The sequence below is a fragment of the Chionomys nivalis genome, chromosome 1, assembly GCF_950005125.1.
Source record: "Chionomys nivalis chromosome 1, mChiNiv1.1, whole genome shotgun sequence".
NCBI classification, from domain to species: Eukaryota; Metazoa; Chordata; class Mammalia; order Rodentia; family Cricetidae; genus Chionomys; species Chionomys nivalis.
The window spans coordinates 121608294-121631658 of record NC_080086.1 but is presented as its reverse complement, the minus strand read 5'-3'; the positions used below and the strand labels follow the sequence as shown (position 1 = coordinate 121631658).

The 23365-nt window shown below is 39.4% G+C and overlaps 1 protein-coding gene across 2 annotated transcripts in view; it reads left to right on the top strand.

Annotated features, from left to right (window-relative positions):
• Nucleotides 1-23365, top strand: part of Plekhh2 (pleckstrin homology, MyTH4 and FERM domain containing H2) — a 115027-nt gene that overhangs the window by 13917 nt on the left and 77745 nt on the right. The window lies entirely within an intron of this gene.

Sequence of the window (23365 nt, the reverse complement as noted above, 5' to 3'; positions counted from 1 at the left end):
GAAACCCTATCTCAAAAAAACAAACCAAGCATACAAAAACTCAGGAATAAATTTGGTATTAATCTATAATTACCTTCAAGTCTTCCTGCAATTAACAAATCTATTCACAGAGATACAAGTAGGCTAGGGACTTGGCTCTGTGGCAGAGCTCCTGATTAACAGTGCAAGGCCCTCAACGCAACAGGGGAGAAGAAGAATAGGGAAGATGGGAGAAGGCAACAGTGGGTCATCTCTTTGCACCAAATATTCTATTAGTTGCATCATGACAAATCTAGAAGGCGCATGATTCAATGGCCGCTCTGCCATTTGTTACCTGTGTAATAACAGTGAACACACCAATAGTTCATTCTAAACTCTAATATTACAATCCATAGCTTAGAGACACTGACAGTTACCCCCACAGAGTTCCTACGGGGTTTAAAGTAGTTTTAGGCCATAGTTTTCAAACCTTGGGAACTGCAGTTAACACTTGAAGCTGACTGTTTGTGTGCCACAGCCAATAAAACAAAGCTAAGAACCAGAACTGTTCCAGGAGAAAGTTGGCCACAGTTTCTGGCAAAGAGCTAAAGAAACAAATTAGTATTCTCTCAAGAATCTTCAGCCTCGGGGCTGCACCCATGTAGGGAAAAAAGTATGGAGAACTACGGGGAGAAGCTGAGTATACTGATCTCAAAACAAAGCCAAAGCTGTAGGTGGGACCTGACTTGTCTCAGGAATGCAATGTTTGACTCAATCTGGCACTTACCAATAATGCAATCGGGCTTGCTTTGAAAAATATGTACTGTTCCATACATGATTATCACTGCAAACTACATACAACTAACACGCAGTGATGTAGTTCTCTGCTACATGATGGAAGAGAAGACAGACCAGAGGAGTGGGCAGACAGACCAGAGGAAACAACACAGAACGACAGACAAATTACTGTGGGTTTAAATGTTGGCTTCTTTTGGTATGAACTCATACAAGTTAAAAAACTTTTTGTACCTAACTATTTTCCTGTGTCAACATAGATAATATTAGTAACTAATATTAGTATCTACCTCATAAAATTAGTGGGAAGAATAAATATATAAATTATTTAAATACAAACTGGCCATATTAAGTATCAGTTCCCTAATTCATAAAACGGAGACAAAATTTATAACTTCACGAGTTGTTAGATGAATTTAGTACATTATACCTATAAAATATTTAACACATGATAATTTCATAAATATCTGTCATTTTCATTAAACTATAGGTAGATACCAAAGATTTTGTTTGTTTTGTTTTTTTGTTTTTCGAGACAGGGTTTCACGGTAGTTTTAGAGCCTGTCCTGGAACTAACTCTTGTAGCCCAGGCTGGCCTTGAACTAAAGGAGATCCACCTGCCTCTGCCTCTCAAAAGAAATAGCATGAGATGATGGTAGAGTATTTTTAATTAAATATGAATTTCAGATATGTGAGTGAATAGAATATGTGTTTTTTTCTTAAAGAAAGACTTTTGTACTTATTTTTTAAACACAATTTCCAAGTAGCTTGTAATATTGAGGCTTGTAAAGGAAAAGGGCCTTGCTGAAGCCTTGGGCAAACGTTGCTGCTGTAAATGGGAGAGGTCTTTAAAGGAATTTAAGGAATGGTGTTGGAAATATCCTTAGTATGCCAAATGTAAACTCTTCAGGGAAGCTGGGATCTAAGTAGTCCCCTCCTTTACGAGTTAGTTTTCTGAGGCAGGGAGGGAAAGGACAAGTTTCTTTTTAAGTTAAAGTGAAATGTTACTTTCTGTGAATCAGTTTCTCAGTTTAAGGCGAAAAGAGAAGATGAAGCAGTTTTTCCTTTGGACATCACCATGGTAACTGACTCCTATCCTGACCTGATGGAGCCTCCGCAGCTAGAATCTGCTGACTCTTGACCTTCCCTTCGTGACTGTGATTCCCCTGAGGCAGTTTAGGACCTTCTCCTGGGACAGAACTGTCCCTGGACACCAGAGCGTGTGTTTTCTTCACACAACAATCCAGGACAGCCTTCCAGAAATCTATTTAAATAAGATGTCCATCCACTTATTCTTTTAGCTCACCTAATGCTGCACACTGATGACTGGAAGTTCCGCATCTAACAGTGAGACCTTGTAGGCTATTTGAAATGTCACTTTTGGGGGTTGTTGGCTGAAGGTAATACTATAAGAAAAAACAAAAGTGTTGAATGATCGTCTTTCACGGGCTATCCATGGGAAAACCCAGAAAATCCCCTGCTGAGAAATCGTATCCACATCATTTAGTGCAGAGATCCTAAAGTATTCTACCTGAATTAAATCTGTGGGACAACTCTATTTGTTCACAGGGCCTATAACTAAGAGGGTCACTAAATATTTGTGTGGTAATTTTAAGATCCAAGTTCAATGGCAAATTCTTGTTTGCTGCTTGTTGCTAAGTTCACTGCAACTACAGAGAACATTTTTTGAGTAATAAATTAAGCACAAGGTTGACTCCAGTTTATAAAATACTTAACTATTTTTAGTAAAACTTTCTATGGGTCAAATGATCATTTCATATTGGCTTAGTATATATTGGGTGATCTTGGACTAGGGATTACATTGTAGTTTACAGCATGAAAATAAAATATATGAGTGTGTCCTGTGATTTTTAAGTATTCTACAAAGTTATTTCCCAGCTAAAGGCTTATGAAAAGAAATATTCAAAATGAAAGTATTGCCTGTCGGGTTACTGGTGTGTTTGAACTGCCTTTAAAGTACTCTAAGTTTTATTGAATGTATTTATTTTACTGAATGTATAAGATTTAATGTATGTATTTGCATTAATGCAATGTGAAATGTTAGGTACTTATGGTCAATAATTTAAATTGTGAAGAGTGGCAATTTCCTTTCGTAAAAGTATATCCTCAGGTTTAAATCTTTGTGAAAATGCAGTCATTCCCTTTGTTCATTACATTTGTTCAGCAAACGCTTCTTAAGTTTTTTAGGTAACCGCATTGTCTTTGCTTTAGCCACTATTGTGTAAATACGCCCAGTAGAGCTCGTAGGGAGGAAACAGAGACTGCTAAAACGCTATTGGATTTTAAATGTAAACACTTTCCGTTGTATCTCTACCCCTCTATTCTTTCTGTGGTAAGTTCCCTAAAATTAAAATTATAACACTTGAAATTCTTCTTATTGAGACCCTGTTTAAAAAAATCAGATGGAGAACAATTGAGGAACACACCCACAGAGACACAGACACCATGCAGACCTATCCAAACTAGTACATACACCACACACACTTAATTCTCCCTGTTACGACTATTGACATGACTGAAGGTTACTTTATTGGTTCCTTTTCTGCTGCTGCGGAAAAAAAATAAAAATAAAGACCAAAGGCCAGCGGCATTACTGGCTAGAAGCATACTTCTGCACAAAGCAAATCATGCTAAACACAGTTTCCTTTATTTTAGTAGGAACAATTCCCTCTTCACACCGTGACTGGGAATCACGTATTTGAAACGTCTTGGTTCTTAAACATCACTGACATTTATTTCTAAAACGATCACTTCATTCCCTTAGTTATCTTTCTTTCCTCTGAGATGATTTTCCTCTTTCTATGGCTGTTTCTTTTCTGAGATGCAAGCTTTTCTCACGTGTTAGCTGATCTTTGGTGGTCTGTTTACATTTAAGAATGGGACATCTGTGGACTTGTCTGGCAGCTGTGTATGCATGGCTGTTGCTGGCCCGCTGTCAACTCTGTTTTCTCGTAAGTCGGTAGGAAACTGCTGTGAGCTCGTAAATGTGACTGTTGTTGGGTGAATACACCCCAAACAATTTATTCAAGTTGTTAAGGGAAGAAAGTTTTAGTTCTTACAGAAAATAAATGCTTAGTTGATGGACATTGGCCTATGGGAATAAGTGAGATATCTAAACATCTCCCACTAACGCCCCCTATTTCTCAGCTTGATACATATTCCCCTCCAGGTCTTTGCAGGGTTCTAAGGAGTTGCTGGTCTTCAGGAGGAGCGGCTCGGGACCTTAAAAGCCTTGCTCTAGAAGGCAAGACTTAGAAGACAATAGAACAGAATTCTCCTCTAAGTCCATACATTTTAAATTTTAAATAGTTAGAATATGTGTGGTATGTGGTGTGTGTGGTGTTTGCACACGTGCAGCACATACATGTATTATGGCACGTATGTAGAAGTCAGAAGACAACTCTCTTTCAACCTGCGAGACCTGGGAACAAACTTGACTGCAAAGTACACTTATCTACTGAGCCATCTTCCCCCAATTATGAGAGTTAAGAAGGATATTTTTAACACATGCAAGACCCCATGTAACCTTTCTGAGGGATTTCAGGAGAATGTGTTCCACTCAAAGGAAGAAATAAGCTAAGGCTTGGGAAGACAGGGTGTGGGAGCAAGTGATGCAGGGCCGAAGAAAGTGGAAGGGTCTTCCCAAGAAGACAGCCGAAGAAAGTGGAAGGGTCTTCCCAAGAAGACAGCCGAAGAAAGTGGAAGGGTCTTCCCAAGAAGACAGCCAAAGAAAGTGGAAGCGTCTTCCCAAGAAGACAGTCGGGCCTGGGCAGGAGGTAACGGTTCACACTGGCATGTCAGAGGCGCTGGGTGTGGCTTCAAGGGAAATTTGTAGTAAGGCCAGATATGAGTGAGCATCTTGAGTGGTAACTGAGACAGCGGTGGGAACTTGGAGTGTAGCTATTGGAAAGTTCTCTTTAAAAACTATGTGAAGAAATAAGACAGTTAGTTCTAGGAGGGCGTCCTGTAGTAAAGGTCCCTCCCTGTGGCTGATACGAGCCTGAGCTTCCTATCCGTCACATGTGTGAGCGTGTTGTGGTTGTCATACACAGCAGCAGTAATAAGGACCCCTAAGTATGGTTTAAATAAGGGATGATATGAAAATGCAGAAAGAATAGGAGATGTGAAGTGTTTCTGGATTAATGACAATGAGACAAAGGGGCTAATTTTCATTTTTCCATTAAGGGAACAAGTAGGAAATCATTTTTAAAAAGGAAGGCTGTCAGAAATAGAAGTATGAGATTTAGAACATGAAGGCAAATATGAAAAGAATTGGCTAAAAATGTCCACTGTATTAATAAATCTTTCCAAATTAGTTGATATATGTGTATATTTATAGCTTTGATAAATATAAAAGTAAACAGAAAAGCCAAGTTGTGAAGTAAATGGATTTGTTCAATCATTTGACAGGAAATCTGAACAGGGTATTGCCTTAGTGGTTCTTAACCTGTGCGTCATGACCTGTTTGGGGTCGACTGACCCTTTCACAGGGGTCGCCGAAGACCATTGGAAAACACAGATATTTACATTATGATTGGTAACAGGAGCAACATTACAGTTATGAAGTAGCAATAAAAATAACTTTATGGTTGGGATCAGCACAGCATGAGGAACTGTATTAAAGGTCACAGCACCAGGAAGGCTGAGAACCACTGCCTTGGAAGTTATTATTTAAACACAATCGTTTGTGTTTAATTGTTTGGACTTCTCAGAATATTTGAACAAAAATAAAACCTTTTATGACATAGTTCTGCACATCACACATAGTGCATGCACAGACAGACAGGCGCGTGCACACACACACACACATACACACACACACACACATACATACATGCCATAGTTTTCTCCCAGGACCAGGGATGGAACCCAGGACCTTGCACTTGCTCTCCCACTAAATTTCACTTCAGCCCTTCCATATATGTTTTGATGTTGGCACACATGGAATTGTGATTAGTACATTTTCTTGATTAATTATTCCATTTTTAACTGACCGTATTTATTATTCATAAAACTTTGGTACAAAAATCTATATTATTTTATATTACTTTTATTATTCTTGGTAAGTCTTCCATCCTTATATTTTTATCTTTGAAGTATTTTGTTTGTTTGATACAGGCTTTCTCTATACCCTGACTGTCCTGGAACTCACTTTGTAGACCAGGCTAGCCTCAGACTCACAGAGACCTGCCTGCCTCTGCTGAGTGTTGGGATTAAAATCATGTGCCACCATGCCTGGCCCATAATACTTAAGTATCTCCTTAGATATATCTGAAATTATTATATATATATATATATATGCCTTGTTTTCTTTTATCTTCCTCTGCTGTGGCCCTTTCTCACCCTGAGGCAGTTATGGAAGGTAAAGACTGGATTTCTAATGACTATTGGTGTTTCTGGTGAGCTTCCTGCCATTTTAGTGAGTACCTACGATAGCTGACTTGTAAAGAGAATGTCGTTTAGCTCTTTGTTATGGAAGTTCTGGTCTGTTGCTGCTTCTTTTGCTGTCTGGCCTGGGTGAGGCGTACATCATGGTTGGAGACTATAGAAAAGCCAAATGGTTCATCTCGTGGCTGGAGAGCAAACAGAAGGAAGAGGACGTGACCAGGGTCCCCCATTCCTTCCAAGGACATGCCCGAGTTGTCTAAAGACCTCCCTTGAGGCTCCATCTCCTGGAGTATTGACCATCAGGTTTCTTTAGCACCATGCTGGAGAGCAAGGTCCCCAGACCTTTAGGGGACATTTAAGACCTAGACAGTAGCATCACTTAAACCTCTTAACTCCTTAGTTAAATTTTGACAGCTCCCAGCATAAACAATAAGTTGAGGAATTGGAGAGTGACGAGGAGACTTGGGGAGGGGGGTGGCCAATGATTAACCGAGAACCTGGTGTATTAGAGGTTGGTGAGGGAAGGAGAGGGAACCTAGAGTAGTGGAGAGGATCTAAAGAGCTGCTGAAACCGTAGGATGGGCGGCAGCCGCTTGTCTGCCAGAAAGCGCTCTTCAGGAACTGAATGTATTTCTAGAACAGACTAGCTCTTGAAATTTAGGTGATGCTGTTGGGAATGAGAAGATGCTAAACGTTTAAGCCCATTCCAAACCACAGAATAGAAAGCTGCTAGGCAATGAGAAAGGCTGTAGCTGTCCTGTCTTGTCCTTGAGAGAACCACAAGTTTTTCCAGTCTTATCACAAAACTATTGGCTTTGAAAGGCTGTGTGGGATGGAACAGGGTTTGGTAGAACCAAAATTGGGTAAGATGAGTAATACAACTGAAAAAAATGTCTCTTTTGGAGAGTAATTCACACACAGCAACTACTGGGCTGTCATGACTTTGCAAAAGCTGACTGTGTGTGCGCGTGTATGTGGGTGGGTGCGTGCGTGTATGTGTGTTTGTGCTCGCTCACATACATGTGGATGACAGATCTTTATCACCTTCCACCTTTTTTTATTTTGAACTGCCTCTTCATTCAACCTGAAACTTACCAGTTCTGTTACTCTCTGGCCAGCAAAGTCTGGGAAGCCTCCTCTCTGCATCTTCCCAGGTGCTCGAGTTACAGATATTCACAGACACACCCAGCCTTAACATGGGTGCTAGGGATTCGAATTCAGGTCCTTCCTCTTGCCGAACACTTTACTCACCAAGTCATCTCCTCAGTATTTGCATAAAAAGAAAAACTACAGATTATCCCTCAAAACTCTTTAGGGCTGGAGAGATGGTTCAGTGATCAAGAGCACGTATTCATCTGGCAGAGGATCCTGGTTTGGTTCTCAGCACCCACACATCAAGCAGTTTATGTAACTCCAGTTTCATGAGATCCAACACCCTCTGGCCTCTGTGTAGACACCTACCTGCGTTTGATGTGTATAAACTCACACAGCCACACATACATATACATAATAAATAAATAATAAAATTCTTCTTAATAAAGAAAACACTTTTGACATTAACCTGCCATTGAATCATTAATAGTTTATCATGTACTTAGCCTGGGATGTATCCTATGGTTTAAATAGACATGTTTAAACTTTAAAAAAAAAAATCATTTGCTTGATAGGAAGAAAGTAGACGTTGGGTTGCACCCCTACCAAAAAGCTATTTAAAATTGATTTACTGGCAAAGGGAAAGTAAGTTTTCTCCAACGGAGTGTTGGAGTGTTACTGGGTTGACAACGACACTTCAGGGCAGACCTCATGTCCAGCAATAGTTGGTCAACAAAATGAATTCTACTTTTTTGGTTTTTTTTTTTTTTTTTTTTTTTTGGTGAACTTTCTGTTTCATTTTGTTTTGTTATGGCCTTTTTTTTCTTGTTGGTCTTTTGCTTGTTCATTTTGATTTTTGTTGTTTTGGTGTTTGGCTATTTGAGAACACAAAATTGGGGGTGGTTAGGATGTAGGGGAAGTTGGGAGAGGGGAAAGATCATGATGAAAATGAATTGGATGAGAAAAGCTTTTGAAAATATATTTATTTGGGACCTATGTGCATCCAGTTTATGGGATGGAGAGTTTGGGAAAGCTCGGTGATTCTCATGATTGTACTTGAAGCTGAGACAATAGTTTCCTTTCGGTTCTTATGAGAGCTAAGAGAAAACAGCATTTCAAGAAGTTGTGTGTTGTCGGGCAGTGGTGGTGCACGCCTTTAATCTCAGTACTTGGGAGGCAGAGGCAGGAGGATCTCTGTGAGTTTGAGGCTAGCCTGGTCTACAAGAGCTAGTTCTCAGACAGGCTCCAAGCTACAGAGAAACCCTGTCTCGAAAAACCAAAAAAAAAAAAAAAAAAAAGGAAGTTGTGTGCTAGGATGAGATTAGCTTTCATTGGAATGATGACCAGAGGTTATTAAAAGTACCATAGGGTCTGTACTGCTTAAAATGGAAAAAAGAAATCTATTTCAAAACGTAGTGGCTTTGTTAATCTGGGAATTCTACAGTGTGTAGGTAGATCACATGGTCCCTCTGAGACCAGAGGATTCATAACCCCTTGGAGCTTGGTTGACAGAAAGTTATGAACCACCTAACGGGGTGTTAGGAACAACACTCGGCTCCTCTGGAAGAGCAATATGTGCTTAACCACTGAGTCATCTTTCCAGTCTTGTAACTATAATTTTTATCAATTAAAAACAATTGTACTGTCTTTAAAAGAGCAATCATTTTTTTTCATATTTCTATTGGTTATCCTTAGCCTGTGTTTTCCATTTAATGGGGTCACTCATGTAACAGCATTCAGTTGGCAGATAAACACTTAGAACCAGGATCAGCAAGGATGCTTAGAACCAGGATCAGCAAGGATACTTAGAACCAGGATCAGCAAGGATGCTGACAAGACAGCTGAGTCTGCGATGTTCAAGATACACGTACCTGACACCTTAGTTGAGAGTAGTGGAATAACTAGACGCTGTCCAAGATATGTCCCTCTCCTTGTCCTCTGTAGGAAGGTAGCCATGGTGACCAACGATTCTAAAACCAGATCACAGCTGCAGATCTCTTCATGTCTGGCCTAGGCAGATGTACTGTGTTCTAATGGAGTCAGTTGCCAGCAGCCAGTGTTAAAGGGAGAAGGTACATGAGCTAGGAGCCACTGGATCTTCTGACTTCACCTTCTGAATCCAAGCCTGTTTGTATCTGTTGAGAAGCTGGATTTCTTTTCATCTCTAAGTTCCCTCATTTGGTATACTCTGAAGGTCACTGTCTGAATGTCGAGAAGGCTACCCTATCTCCTGGGAAGTTAGTCCCTAAATGTATTCTGAGTCCATCGCGCGGAACGGTAGTAGGACGAGTGGCTTGGGTGTGCTAGGTCACAGCTGATATTATCTGTGTTTTAAAAATATGTCACTAAATTGTCTTCTTTCTCCAATACCTACACTTATTTCTACTTTTAAAAGTTTAATACACATACAAATATAAACTTATTATCATTACCTTACTTAGTTTAAAGTAATTCAGGATCATTTTCTTCCTTGTACACAAGGAACTTTGTTTTCAGCTCTTTATTGAATATTTCTTAGGCTTTCCTAGACTATTGTCTTGAATGTTCATTTTACCTTTAAAAAATAAAGCATGCAGTTTTAAAATTCTTATGTGTGGCATAGGGCATGACTGTCACTTGCCAGCGTGTTGCTTCTGTTAGTGACTCACTTGTTCCTCCCCATGTCACTTCGGAGCCCCATCTGCACACGTCATTGGCTGTTTTTATTTTTACCCTCTTGTGCATTGAAATTTACTTTTTTATGTTGCATGCGTTCTCTTCTCCTGGTCTCAGAATAGTTTTCTTTTGTCTGCTTTTACTTATCCATTTGTGTTAATGAATCACCCCAAACTTAAAAACACTACAGACATTTATTATCTTGGAGCCTTTGGAAGTGTTTGAACTCTCTGGTGTAGCTGAGTCAGCATGTTGGCCTAGGCTGCGGTGAGCTGATGGTTGGGTGGGAGCCAGAGGGTCCGCTTCCAAAATCCTTCACTCAAATGGTTGCTGGGAGGTTGGTGTTGGTAGGGGGCCTCAGCTGCTAAGCCTGGAGACTCCTCAGTAGGGCTCCTTGAGAACAGAGAAAGTGGTCCCAGGGAGTTCAAGGTGGAAGACAGGCTGTCTTTTGTGACATAGCCTGAGAAGTCACACTCCACCATTCCACAGGAACCTGTCGTCACAAGGGTTAGCCCCATGTAGTGAAGGAAGGGCTAGACTACTACAAGGTGAGGACCTTTGAGGGCCACAGGAGAGCTGGCTGCTAGCTACTGAGTTTCTAATTATTTTCCTACTCCTTTACTCTTAATTTCTCCCTACTTCTTTAAAAAGTTCTTGTCCTTCTAATAATTAGATTCTATTCCCACTTAATATCTGACTACCCTAAAACATAGTCTGAGATTCCTCATGCAATAATATTCCAAATGTTTTCCTTGCTCTAATTGGTCTTATGAAAAATTTTTTTAAATTTTTATTTTAATTTTTTTATTTATTCTCTCATATATTACCTGGCTTTCTTAATATTTTCTTTCTATGTTTTAGAATTTGTTTAAATATTTGGTATTTAAAAGGGATATATATATATATATAGTAAAAATATACAACCAATCCAAATAAGGATGAGAGATTTCCTGCACTGTTCTCATCAGTTTCCTTCCCATGTTCTAAGTCCCAGAAGCCACTTCTATGCTGTCTGTCCCTTTGCTCATGCCAGACCAGTCAAGAATGCTAATGTCATTGTATATATTTGGAGTTTATCTACTGATATTTTATTAAGGATTTCTGATATTGTACTCATGAGGATATTAGTCTGATCTTCAGTTGTGATCATAATTGGCCTTATAAAGTGTACTTGGATTATCATCTTGGAAGAGGGTGGGTTTTTTTTTCTTGTTAGTTTGTAATTATCCTTTTTCTATCTTTTTTAAAAAGATTTTTCTTATTTATGTATGCAGTGTTATGAGTGCCTACATGCTGGCACAGCAGAAGAGGGCACCAGATCTCATTACAGATGGTTGGGAGCTGCTGTGTGGTTGCTGGGGTTTGAACTCAGGACCTCTGGAAGATCAGCCAATGCTCTTAACCTCCGAGTCATCTCTCCAGCCTCTGTAGTCGTCTTTGTACAGATCTTTAGTTGAATTCACTAGCAAAGCTGGGTAGTCTTAGAGTCTTCCTTTTGAAAGGTTTTAAATATGCATTTCTTAGATACAAGGACATTAAGCTGACATTTCTCTTTGAATAATCTTTGCTATTTTATGTTCTTAAAAGAAATTACATGTTTTGTTCAAGTTGCTCAATTATTTTTGCTCATGATATTCTGTTATTTTCCTCCAATTTCTGTGAGTCTACGTATGGGCCCTCCTTGAGTTCCTGACATTGATTATTTGTGTTTTTTTTTTTTAAATATTGTTTCTTTCTCAATCTACCAAGAATTTATCAACTGTATTGGTTTTTTCAATGAGCAGTTCTTAACTTTATTATTTTTCCTTTTTCTATATTTTCTGTAATCTTTATCAAGTTTTCCCCCTTTAGGGTGACTTTGTTCTTCATAACTAGTTAGTTTGTTCCGACTCTTGACTGTAGATAGTCATTGCACTGTGTGATTTCACAAAGACCACTGTGACCTCTTCATAATCAGTGCATCATCCCTCTGGCCCCCGTCTAGTGGGATCTCCACTTAGCATCCCTCCGGCCCCCGTCTAGTGGGATCTCCACTTAGCATCCCTCCGGCCCCCGTCTAGTGGGATCTCCACTTAGCATCCCTCCGGCCCCCGTCTAGTGAGATCTCCACTTAGCATCCCTCCGGCCCCCGTCTAGTGGGATCTACTCCACTTACTCCTTTTTTCCTGTGTATATTATTCTTTAATGCTTCAATTCCACAAAGTATTTTAGCATCTTTTTATTTGTCTGCTTTCTCTGAAGAAGCAGAATTACCTTTGATTGCTACAACCATTACAGTATGTTTTCCAGTGTGAGATACTTTTTACTCTTCCATTATACTCTTTTTTTTTTTTTGAGTCAAAAGATATATATTAAGCTATTTATCTGGAGAAAGCTGCTTGTTTTTTTTTTCTTTTTTTTTTTAATTAAAAAAAAAATTTTCTGCTTCCTCACCGCCTCCCATTTCCCTCCCCCTCCTCCCGCCCCTCTCCCCCTCCCCCCACTCCTCTTCTCCTCCCTTTCCAGTCCCAAGAGCAGTCAGGGTTCCCTGCCCTGTGGAAAATCCAAGGTCCTCCCCCTTCCATCCAGGTCTAGGAAGGTGAACATCCAAACTGTCTAGGCTCCCACAAAGCCAGAATATGAAGTAGGATCAAAACCCCGTGCCATTGTCCTTGGCCTCTCGTCAGCTCTCATTGTCCGCTATGTTCAGAGAATCCGGTTTTATCCCATGCTTTTTCAGTCACAGTCCAGCTGGCCTTGGTGAGCTCCCAATAGATCGGCCCCACTGTCTCAGTGGGTGGGTGCACCCCTCGTGGTCCTGACTTCCTTGTTCATGTTCTCCCTCCTTCTGCTCCTCATTAGGACCTTGGGAGCTCAATCCAGTGCTCCAGTGTGGGTCTCTGTCTCTATCTCCATCCATTGCTAGATGAAGGTTCTATGGTGATATGCAAGATATTCATCAGTATGGCTATAAGATAGGTTCATTTCAGGTTCCCTATCCTCAGGTGCCCAAGGAACTAATTGGGGACATTGCCCTGGGCACCTGGTAGCCACTCCAAGTTCAAGTCTCTTGCCAACCCTTAGGTGGCTCCCTTAACTAAGATATGAGTTTCCCTGCTCCCCTATCCAATCTTCCTTTATCCCCAATCATCCCGTTTCCCCAAGTTCCCCTCATCCTCTCCTTCACACTTTTCTCTCCCCATCTCCCCTCACCCCCATACCACCCCACCCCCAAGATTCCAATTTTTTGCCCGGCAATCTTGTATATTTCCCATATCCAGGAGGATAACTATATGTTTTTCCTTGGGTTTACCCTCTTGTTTAGCTTCTTTAGGATCACAAATTATACACTCAGTGGCCCCTATCCATGGCTAGAAACCAGTTATGAGTGAGTACATCCCATGATCTTCCTTTTGGGTCTGGGTTACCTCACTCAGGATAGTATTTTCTATTTCCATCCATTTGCATGTAAAATTTGAGAAGTCATTGTTTTTTACCACAGAGTAGTACTCTAATGTGTATATATTCCACACTTTCTTCATCCATTCTTACATTGAAGGACATCTAGGTTGCTTCCAGGTTCTGGCTATTACAAATAATGCTGCTATGAACATAGTTGAACAAATGCTTTTGTCATATGATAGGGCATCTCTTGGGTATATTCCCAAGAGTGGTATTGCTGGGTCCAGGGGTAGGTTGATCCCAATTTTTCTGAGAAACCGCCACACTGATTTCCAAAGTGGTTGCACAAGTTTGCAGTCCCACCAGCAGTGGATGAGGGTACCCCTTTCTCCACAACCTCTCCAGCAAAGGCTATCCTTGGTGTTTTTGATTTTAGCCATTCTGACAGGTGTAAGATGATATCTCAAAGTTGTTTTGATTTGCATTTCTCTGATCGCTAAGGAGGTTGAGCATGACCTTAAGTATCTTTTGGCCATTTTAACTTCTTCTGTTGAGAATTCTCTGTTCAGTTCAGTGCCCCATTTTTTAATTGGGTTAATTATCCTTTTAACGTCTAGTTTCTTGAGTTCTTTATATATTTTGGAGATCAGACCTTTGTCTGTTGTGGGGTTGGTGAAGATCTCCCAGTCAGTAGGTTGCCTTTTTGTCTTAATGACAGTGTCCTTTGCTTTACAGAAGCTTCTCAGTTTCAGGAGGTCCCATTTATTCAATGTTGCCCTTAATGTCTGTGCTGCTGGGGTTATACATAGGAAGCGATCTCCTGTGCCCATATGTTGTAGGGTACTTCCCATTTTCTCTTCTATCAGGTTCAGTGTGTTCAGATTGATATTGAGCTCTTTGATCCATTTGGACTTGAGTTTTGTGCATGGTGATAGATATGGGTCTATTTTCATTCTTCTACAGGTTGACATCCAGTTGTGCCAACACCATTTGTTGAAGATGCTTTCTTTCTTCCATTGTATACTTTTAGCTTCTTTATCGAAAATGGGTGTTCATAGGTTTGTGGGTTAAAATCCTGGTCTTCTATACGATTCCATTGGTCGACTTCTCTGTTTTTATGCCAGTACCATGCTGTTTTCATTACTGTAGCTCTGTAATAGAGTTTGAAGTCAGGCATGGTAATGCCTCCAGAAGTTCGTTTATTGTATAAGATTGTTTTGGCTATCCTGGGTTTTTTGTTTTTCCATATAAAGTTGATTATTGTCCTCTCAAGATCTGTGAAGAATTTTGATGGGACCTTGATGGGGATTGCATTGAATCTATAAATTGCCTTTGGTAGAATTGCCATTTTTACTATGTTGATCCTCCCAATCCAAGAGCAAGGGAGATCCTTCCATTTTCTGGTATCCTCTTCAATTTCTTTCTTCAATGCCTTAAAGTTCTTGTCAAATAGATCTTTCACTTCCTTGGTTAGAGTTACCCCAAGATATTTTATGCTGTTTGTGGCTATCATGAAAGGTGATGATTCTCTTATTTCCCTCTCTGCTTCCATATCCTTTGTGTATAAGAGGACGACTGATTTTTTGGAGTTGATCTTGTATCCTGCCACATTACTAAAGGTGTTTATCAGCTGTAGGAGTTCTTTGGTGGAGTTTTTGGGGTCGCTTATGTACACTATCATATCATCTGCAAATAATGCAAGTTTAACTTCTTCCTTTCCAATTCGAATCCCCTTTATCCCCTTATGTTGTCTTATTGCTATTGCTAAAACTTCAAGAACTATATTGAAGAGGTATGGAGAGAGTGGACAGCCTTGGCGTGTTCCTGATTTTAGTGGGATGGCTTTAAGTTTCTCTCCGTTTAATTTGATGTTAGCTGTCGGCTTGCTGTAAATAGCTTTAATTATATTTAGGTATGACCCTTGTATCCCTAATCTCTCCAAGACTTTTATCATAAAGGGATGTTGAATTTTGTCAAATGCTTTTTCAGCATCTAATGAAACGATCATATGGTTTTTTCTTTCAGTTTATTTATATGATGGATTACATTGATAGATTTGCATATGTTGAACCAGCCCTGCATCTCTGGGATGAAGCCTACTTGATCATAATGGATAATTTTTCTAATGTGTTCTTGGATTCGGTTTGCCAGTATTTCGTTGAGGATTTTTGCGTCGATGTTCATGAGTGAGATTGGCCTATAATTCTCTTTCTTGGTTGAGTCTTTGTGTGGTTTTGGTACAGAGTTACTGTAGCTTCATAAAAGGAATTTGGCAATGACTCTTCTGTTTCTATATTGTGAAATACATTAAGGAGAATAGGTATTAGGTCTTCTTGGAAGTTCTGGTAGAATTCCGCATTGAAACCATCTGGTCCTGGACTTTTTTTGGAAGGGAGGTTTTTGATAACAGCTTCTATTTCTTCGCGACTAACAGGTCTATTTAGGTTGTTCACCTGGTCCTGGTTTAACTTTGGTATATGGTATTTATCTAACAAAGTGTCCATTTCTTTTACATTTTCCAGTTTTGTGGCATACAGGCTTTTGTAGTAAGATCTAATGATTCTCTGAATTTACTCTGTGTCTGTGGTTATGTCCCCCTTTTCATTTCTGATCTTATTAATTTGCATATTCTCTCTCTGCTGTTTGATTAGTTTGGATAGGGGTTTATCAATCTTGTTGATTTTCTCCAGGAACCAGCTCTTTGTTTCATTGATTCTTTCAATTGTTTTCTGTGTTTCTATTTTGTTGATTTCAGCCCTCAGTTTGATTATTTCCATTCTTCTACTCCTCCTAGGTGAGTCTGCTTCTTTTTTTTTTCTAGAGCTTTCAGGTGTGCTGTTAAGTCTCCAATGTGTGCTTTCTCTGTTTTCTTTAAGTGGGCACTTAGTGCTATGAACTTTCCTCTCAGGACTGCTTTCATAGTGTCCCATAGGTTTGAGTATGTTGTTTCTTTATTTTCATTGAATTCAAGGAAGACTTTAATTTCTTTATTTCTTCCTTAATCCAGGTATGGTTCAGTAGTTGACTGTTCAGTTTCCATGAGTTTGTAGGCTTTCTGGGGGTAGCATTGTTGCTGAATTCTAGCTTTAATCCATAGTGATCTGATAAGATACAGGTGGTTACTAATATTTTTTTGTAACTGTGGATGTTTGCTTTGTTACCGAGTATGTGGTCAATTTTCGAGAAGGTTCTATGAGCTGCAGAGAAGAAGGTATATTCTTTTCTATTTGGGTGGAATATTCTATAGATGTCTGTTAAGTCCATTTGATTCATTACCTCCATTAATTCTCTTATTTCTCTGTTAGGTTTCTGTCTAATTGACCTGTCCATTGGTGAGAGAGGAGTGTTAAAGTCTTCTACTATTAATGTGTGCGGTTTGATGGCTGCCTTGAGTTTTAGCAATATTTCTTTTACGTACGTGGGTGCTTTTATAGTAGCGGCATAGATATTCAGGATTGAGACTTCATCCTGATCAATTGTTCCTGTAATGAGTAGAAAATTTCCCTCTCCATCTCTTCTAATTGATTTAAGTTTGAAGTCAACTTTGTTAGAAATTAGTATGGCCACACCTGCTTGTTTCTTAGGTCCATTTACTTGATAAGCCTTATCCCAACCCTTTACTCTGAGTAGGTGCCTGTCTTTGTGGTTGAGGTGTGTTTCTTGTAAACAGCAGAATGTTGGATCCTGTTTTCGTATCCAATCTCTTAGTCTGTGCCTTTTTATAGGTGAGTTGAGTCCATTGACATTAAGTGATATTAATGACCAGTGGTTGTTAACTCCGGTCACTTTTTTAATAGTAGATTTTGTGTGTTTCCCTTCTTTGAGTTGCGCTGGTGAAGGGTCTCTAGATATCTGAGTTATTGTGGTCATTGTTGGACTCCTTGGTTAGTGATTTTCCTTCAATTACTTTCTGTAAGACTGGATTTGTAGCTACGTATTGTTTAAATTTGTTTTTATCCTGGAAAATTTTGTTTTCTCCATTTATAGTGAACGAAAGCTTGGCTGGGTATAGTAGTCTGGGCTTGCATCCACGGTCTCTTAGTTTCTGCAGTACATCTATCCAGGACCTTCTGGCTTTCATGGTTTCCATAGAGAAGTCAGGTGTAAGTCTGATAGGTTTACCTTTATAAGTAACTTGGCCTTTTTTCTTTGTAGCTCTTAATATTCTTTCGTTATTCTGTATGCTTTGTGTTTTGATTATTATATGGCGAGGGGATTTTTTTTTTTGATCCAGCCTATTTGGTGTTCTGTATGCTTCTTGAACCTTCATAGGTATATCTTTCTTTAGGTTGGGAAAGTTTTCTTCTATAATTTTGTTAAATATATTTTCTGGACCGTTGAGCTGCGCTTCTTCTCCTTCTTCTACTCCTATTATTCTTAGGTTTGGTCCTTTTATTGTGTGCCATATTTCCTGAATGTTTTGTGATGAGAGATTGTTGGCCTTGCTGTTTTCTTTGATCAGCGTGTTTATTTTCTCTATGGTATCTTCAGAATCTGAGATTCTTTCTTCTATCTCTTGTATTCTGTTGGTTATGCTTGTTTCTGTAGTCTCTATTCATTTACCTAGATTTTCCATTTCTAGCCAGCCTTCTGTTTGTGTTTTCTTCTTTGCCTCCATTTCAGTTTTCAAGTCTTGAACTGTTTCCATTATCTGTTTGATTGTTTTTCCTTGGTTTCCTAGGGTCTCATTCACTGATTTACTCAATTCTTCAAACTTTCTGTTATATTTCTCATCCATTTCTATAAGGGCATTTTTTACATGCTGTTTAAGGGTGTCAATCACTTTCATAAAGTCAATTTTTTCTACTTCTTCATGATTAAGGTGTTCATGTCCTCCTGTTGTGAGGTTGCTGGGTTCTGGTGGTTTCATATTGTTTTTCAGATTGTTGGGTAAATTCTTGCATTGGTGCCTGCCCATCTCTTCCTCCGAATGCTCTCCTATGGATCTTCTTTTACAGGATCAGGTCTCCTTGCCTACTGATGTACCTTCCCAGTGATGGCACTCCCCAGTGATGGCTCTCCTGGTGCTCCAGTGATGTCCGTGCCCAATGATGGCTGTCCTGGTGCCAAGATTAGCTCTCTGTGTTGGTTGGGTAGTTCATAAACAAAGCACCTACCTTGCTTGGTGCAGGCAGGCCAGAGTAACAAAGGGACTCCCGCCCGCCTGCCTGCCCTGAGGATTCGCCCCCAGCGCCCAGACAGGCTGAGCAGGGTGGTGTTATGTGCCCAAAGAGGGAAGGGGGCAGAAGGAAGAAGGGTTCTGGATGCAAGCTGGGTGGGATAGGAAGAGAGAGGCAGTCTGCGGGGAGTAGAGTCCCTGCAGGGAGCCCAGGAAGTATCCATTATACTCTTTTTAAATGGAATTAACTCTCCCTATTACTTAACACAATTCTATGACATAGAGATAGCTCCTTGGTGTTTGTGTATCTCATCTCATTACCTTTTAAAAACAAATTTTCCTGCTAACATGTCATTTGCATGTCATTCCTTATATAGTTTTTATTTGTTGCTTTTTTTTTTTGGTGGCTGAGGATCAAACCCAAACCTTTTTGCATCCTAGCTGAGCACACCCTCAGTCCCTGCTTTGTCTTTAAATACGTCATTGATATCTTTTCACATATACATTTAAAAGTTCTTATTGGAGAGGTTTTTCAACACATGGAAGTATGTCCTTATATATGGATCTTCTAGATTTAATGCTTATCAATTCAGGACCAATCCATCCATCCATCTGTACACTGACCTATAGTTCCCAGAGTTCTATTTGAATGAATCCCACATATAATATTTCGTACATCTACGCACATTTATAATGACTGATATATATATATAAAAATCTCCCTGGTTTTAGACAGATCTCTTTCTTCCTCTCTCTGCCCCTCTTCCTCTGTGTGTGTGTTACTGAAGTTTAAACTTAGAGCCCATGCATACTAGATAAATGTTCTATCATTAAGCTATACCCTCAGGCCTGACACTTTGATTTTTGTCGTTCACATTACAACACTAGAAATGCTATCACCATGTTTTCAATTACTGAAATACCTTAAGCCCATTCCCATCGCATTTACCGGTTCTTTTTCTTTTAGTCTCGCATTTTGTAATAGAGAAGGTTGTATGATCCCAGTTTCATACACAGGAATTATAGAACCTAGTGACAAACTATTGGTGAAGTACTGTAGTAAGAGCTAAAACTCGGGTCTCTTAAATGTAGTTTGTTCATTTGAAACTAAATCATCCCAACTTAAATTATTCATAAAATCAATACATGTGTATGCTAGAAATATATTGCTATAAAATGTTCTCTGTAAAACTTGAACACCTATTAAAATATTCAATATCATGCTAGATGTCTTACTATTTAATTTTTATATAAATATACTAAAATAAGGGTTATTTCATCTTACAGATAAGGAATGGAGAGCTGTTATATTAAAGAATTTGCCCATCCATCCTTAAACCACTCATAAATGGTGGAATCTTGGTTCTAATTTAGATCTTACTTCCAAATTCAGGACTTTCCCCCCTTTCCTTTCTACTTTCCTCTTAATATTTTGTGGACTACTTTTGTGTTTTAATAAAAATAACAAAAGTGACCTGTAAAACTATGGTTTTAAAAATTCTTTTTATTCAGTGATACATACATATATCTTCTCATGCCTAGCAACGAATTTTGCCTATTTGTATATGAAAGCACTGTGAAGTGTCATGTGTTTGTGTGTAAGGGAGTGTGTGCATGTGTATAATACCCTTCTAGTAAGGGAGCGTATGCATGCCTATAATGCTCTTCTAGAATAGAAATGTTTTTGCAAGGTTACTATCAACTACTAAATTTTTAAATTTTTACTGATGAACTGGCATGTGTAAGGTGTTGTGTCATGAAGGATTTCACGCATGAATTATTCCTTCCAGCACTTATAATGTAGAGCCACAGGAGCAGGAATAAATTTGTTTGGCAGTAGTAAACATAATATTGTCGATTTCTATTCTTAGCATTGTGACAAAATTCGTGAGAGAAGAGCTCAAAGAAGGGTCTGGTTTATCCAGTTTCAGAGGTTTCTGTCCATCAGAAAGCGTTGAGCAGCAGAGTCTCTCATTTCAGGATGGTCAGGAAGCATAGGAAAGGGAGTACAGGAAGGAACCAGGGAGAAGATAGTGTTCCCCAAGACTCATCCCATCCTGCAGTAACTTACTTCCTCCAGCTGGGCCTGCTTCTTCCACCCACCGTTTACCAACTCCCAACAGTGCCATGGCAATTATGAATTCATCAGAGGCTTAATCCGTTCATTAGATCAGAGGCTTTGTGATCTGACCATCTCTGTAGATAGCTTCCCAGACACAAGCTTGCTTTACTATTATCCCAATCATTTCTTAATCCAGTCCGATTAACAATCAGAATTAGGCACCACAGCCATTCTTGAAATACACATGATACTTACAAATCATGGTCATTTCATTAATAATTTATACGACTCAATATCTACTGTGTATGAAGACTTATACTAGGTATATAATAATAGAGACTAGATTCTGCCCTTCCTGTTATCACTAGAAAGCAAATACTTCAAAATTAATCTTTATGGGTGTGGATTATGTATGTGGTGTGTGTGTGTGTGTGTGTGTGATATATGTGTGAATGTGTAAGTGAAGATGGATGTATGTGTGCTACAGTAGTTGGGTGAAGGTGTCAGACCCTGCATCTCGTGTTGTTTGAGGTGGAGTCTCTTTTCCACTTCAGGGTATACCAGGCTAGCCAGCCCATGAGCTTGTGGACATTCTCCTGTCTGCCTCTCATGTCTCCAGGAGCGAGATCACAGGGGCACTATGCCCAGCTTTACATGGATGTTGGGGACCTGAACTAGGTCTTTACACTCTCATGGCAATACCCACTGAGCCATCTCTACTTAGTACAGACGCTAAATAGCTCTCAAGAAAAAAAATCATAATTGATATTTATAAGTCTCTGCAGAAATTTTCTTTTCCTTTCACTAGCAACATTTAATTAACAAGGTTTTGTGAATTTGTTTCTCCTTGAAATCTAATCACTGCCTTAGAAGATGGGTTAAGGCAACAGAAGTACAGAAATTCCTCTGAAATAGGATTGCAGTTAGCACAGAGGTGAAGTTGTCCGCATAGCCCCAGTGGAGCTTGCGATGTGTCTGGTAGTGGAGCAGGTGTTTTGGTAAGAAACGTCTAGAGATAGCTAAGAGATCTATGCTTGTCCAATCGTTAATGGATAGTCTGTGTCTAGTTAAGCAAAAACTCAGTAAAATTTGTTTAAGCTTATTAATGCTTGAAACATTTTCACAAAAATTAAAGATGATCCAGGTCCAAAGGATGCACTTGAGAACCTTCTTGATAAATCTCAGTCCCTATAACACCCTGCCTTTTAGGAAGTGCTGTCATTTGCATCCTTAAGTGACTACATGCGATGACAACAGATTTCTGTGCCTTTATTGGACATGGAGCTATAATATGAACTACCTGTGTCTTTTGAATTTTTCTAATGGATACATGAATAAAATGAGAAAGATATGAAATAAATTTTAATGGCTTATTTGATTTAATGCAACATATCTCAAATATTTCAACATGGAATTAATGTAAAATTTGTTTGGAGATACCCTACATTTTTATAGTGTTTTCTAACGGTAGATGTTACTGAATGAAGTATGTGTTCAATGCTTATGCTCCATCTTACATTGGATTTGCCACATTTCAAGCGGCCTTTCAATAACACATTGTATTTTTCACCAGTTTTTATTTTCCGAATCGTTTGGAGGTTTAAAAAAAGCCCAGCAAAGCATAAAAAAATGCCTAAATGCCATCAGTACTTTCTAATTGGGGGAGTAGGTCCATTAAACATGGCGGCTATGTCTGCACAGCAGTGTTTTATTACTTGATGTGGGTTATTAGCCATTGCCTCTTGATTGAGGTGCCCAATGGGCTTTGTGTTAAACACATTTATTCCTTCATAATCCTCTGCATTTAACCCAACAACACCCTCGTGTTTCAGGCAGACTACCAGCTACTTTAAAAAAAAATATATATATATATATATATATATATATATATATATATATATATATATATTATGTGTACAATATTCTTTCTGCGTGTATGCCTGAAGTCCAGAAGAGGGCACCAGACCTCATCACAGATGGTTGTGAGCCACCATGTGGTTGCTGGGAATTGAACTCAGGACCTTTGGAAGAGCAGGCAAAGCTCTTAACCACTGAGCCATCTCTCCAGCCCCACTACCAGCTACTTATCACAGAAGAAATTCCAAATTGCATCTTGATCTTTACACTCTTTATGGCTCCCGAGAAGCCCATTGAGCCTCCTCACCGACTCTCTACTTAACACAATTCCTCCTCCCACAGTCACCTGTTGGAGGCCTCTGGATGTTATGTGTAGCCCACATAAAAGGGCGGAGATCCATCTCTTGTCAGCAAAAGATATTTTAAACTTGCAGTGACAGAGTACTGGAATGTGAAAGGAAGTAGCAGCTGTAGTTACCATTTTTTTTTTTTTGATAGAAAACTTTGTCCACTTTCCCCATCTGTACCCCTTTTCTTTGTTACAGTGTTTGGATCTCTCTCTCTCTCTCTCTCTCTCTCTCTCTCTCTCTCTCTCTCTCGTCCTCCGGGGCAGCCCTGAGAAGCGGAGAGTTGGAAATTACCGTGAATATTGTGGGTATCCAAACCAACTGTCCGGGAGAAGAGTGGCAGTGAGCACTGGTCCAATCACATGCCTCCCTAAACTTGGTCCAAATTTCACCTCGTGGCTGTGTGTTCAACACCTAGCACTCATCCCTTAATTAGCACTAGATCCTTTAGCATTGTACTCTCCGTATTTATTTTGGGATTTGCACTTAATCAGTCTCTTATATACTTCCATCAATCTATAAGACGCCTCAGCCGTGATTGGAATATACCATCCATGGAGTTTGTAAGAATACATGCTTCTCTAATTTCATCTTGACTTTTGGCCAAAATGCCAAATACAGCATCAAAGTGTTACTTTTTATTGTTCTTAATATGTATTGACCAGTTGTTTCAAATCTGTTGATGAACTC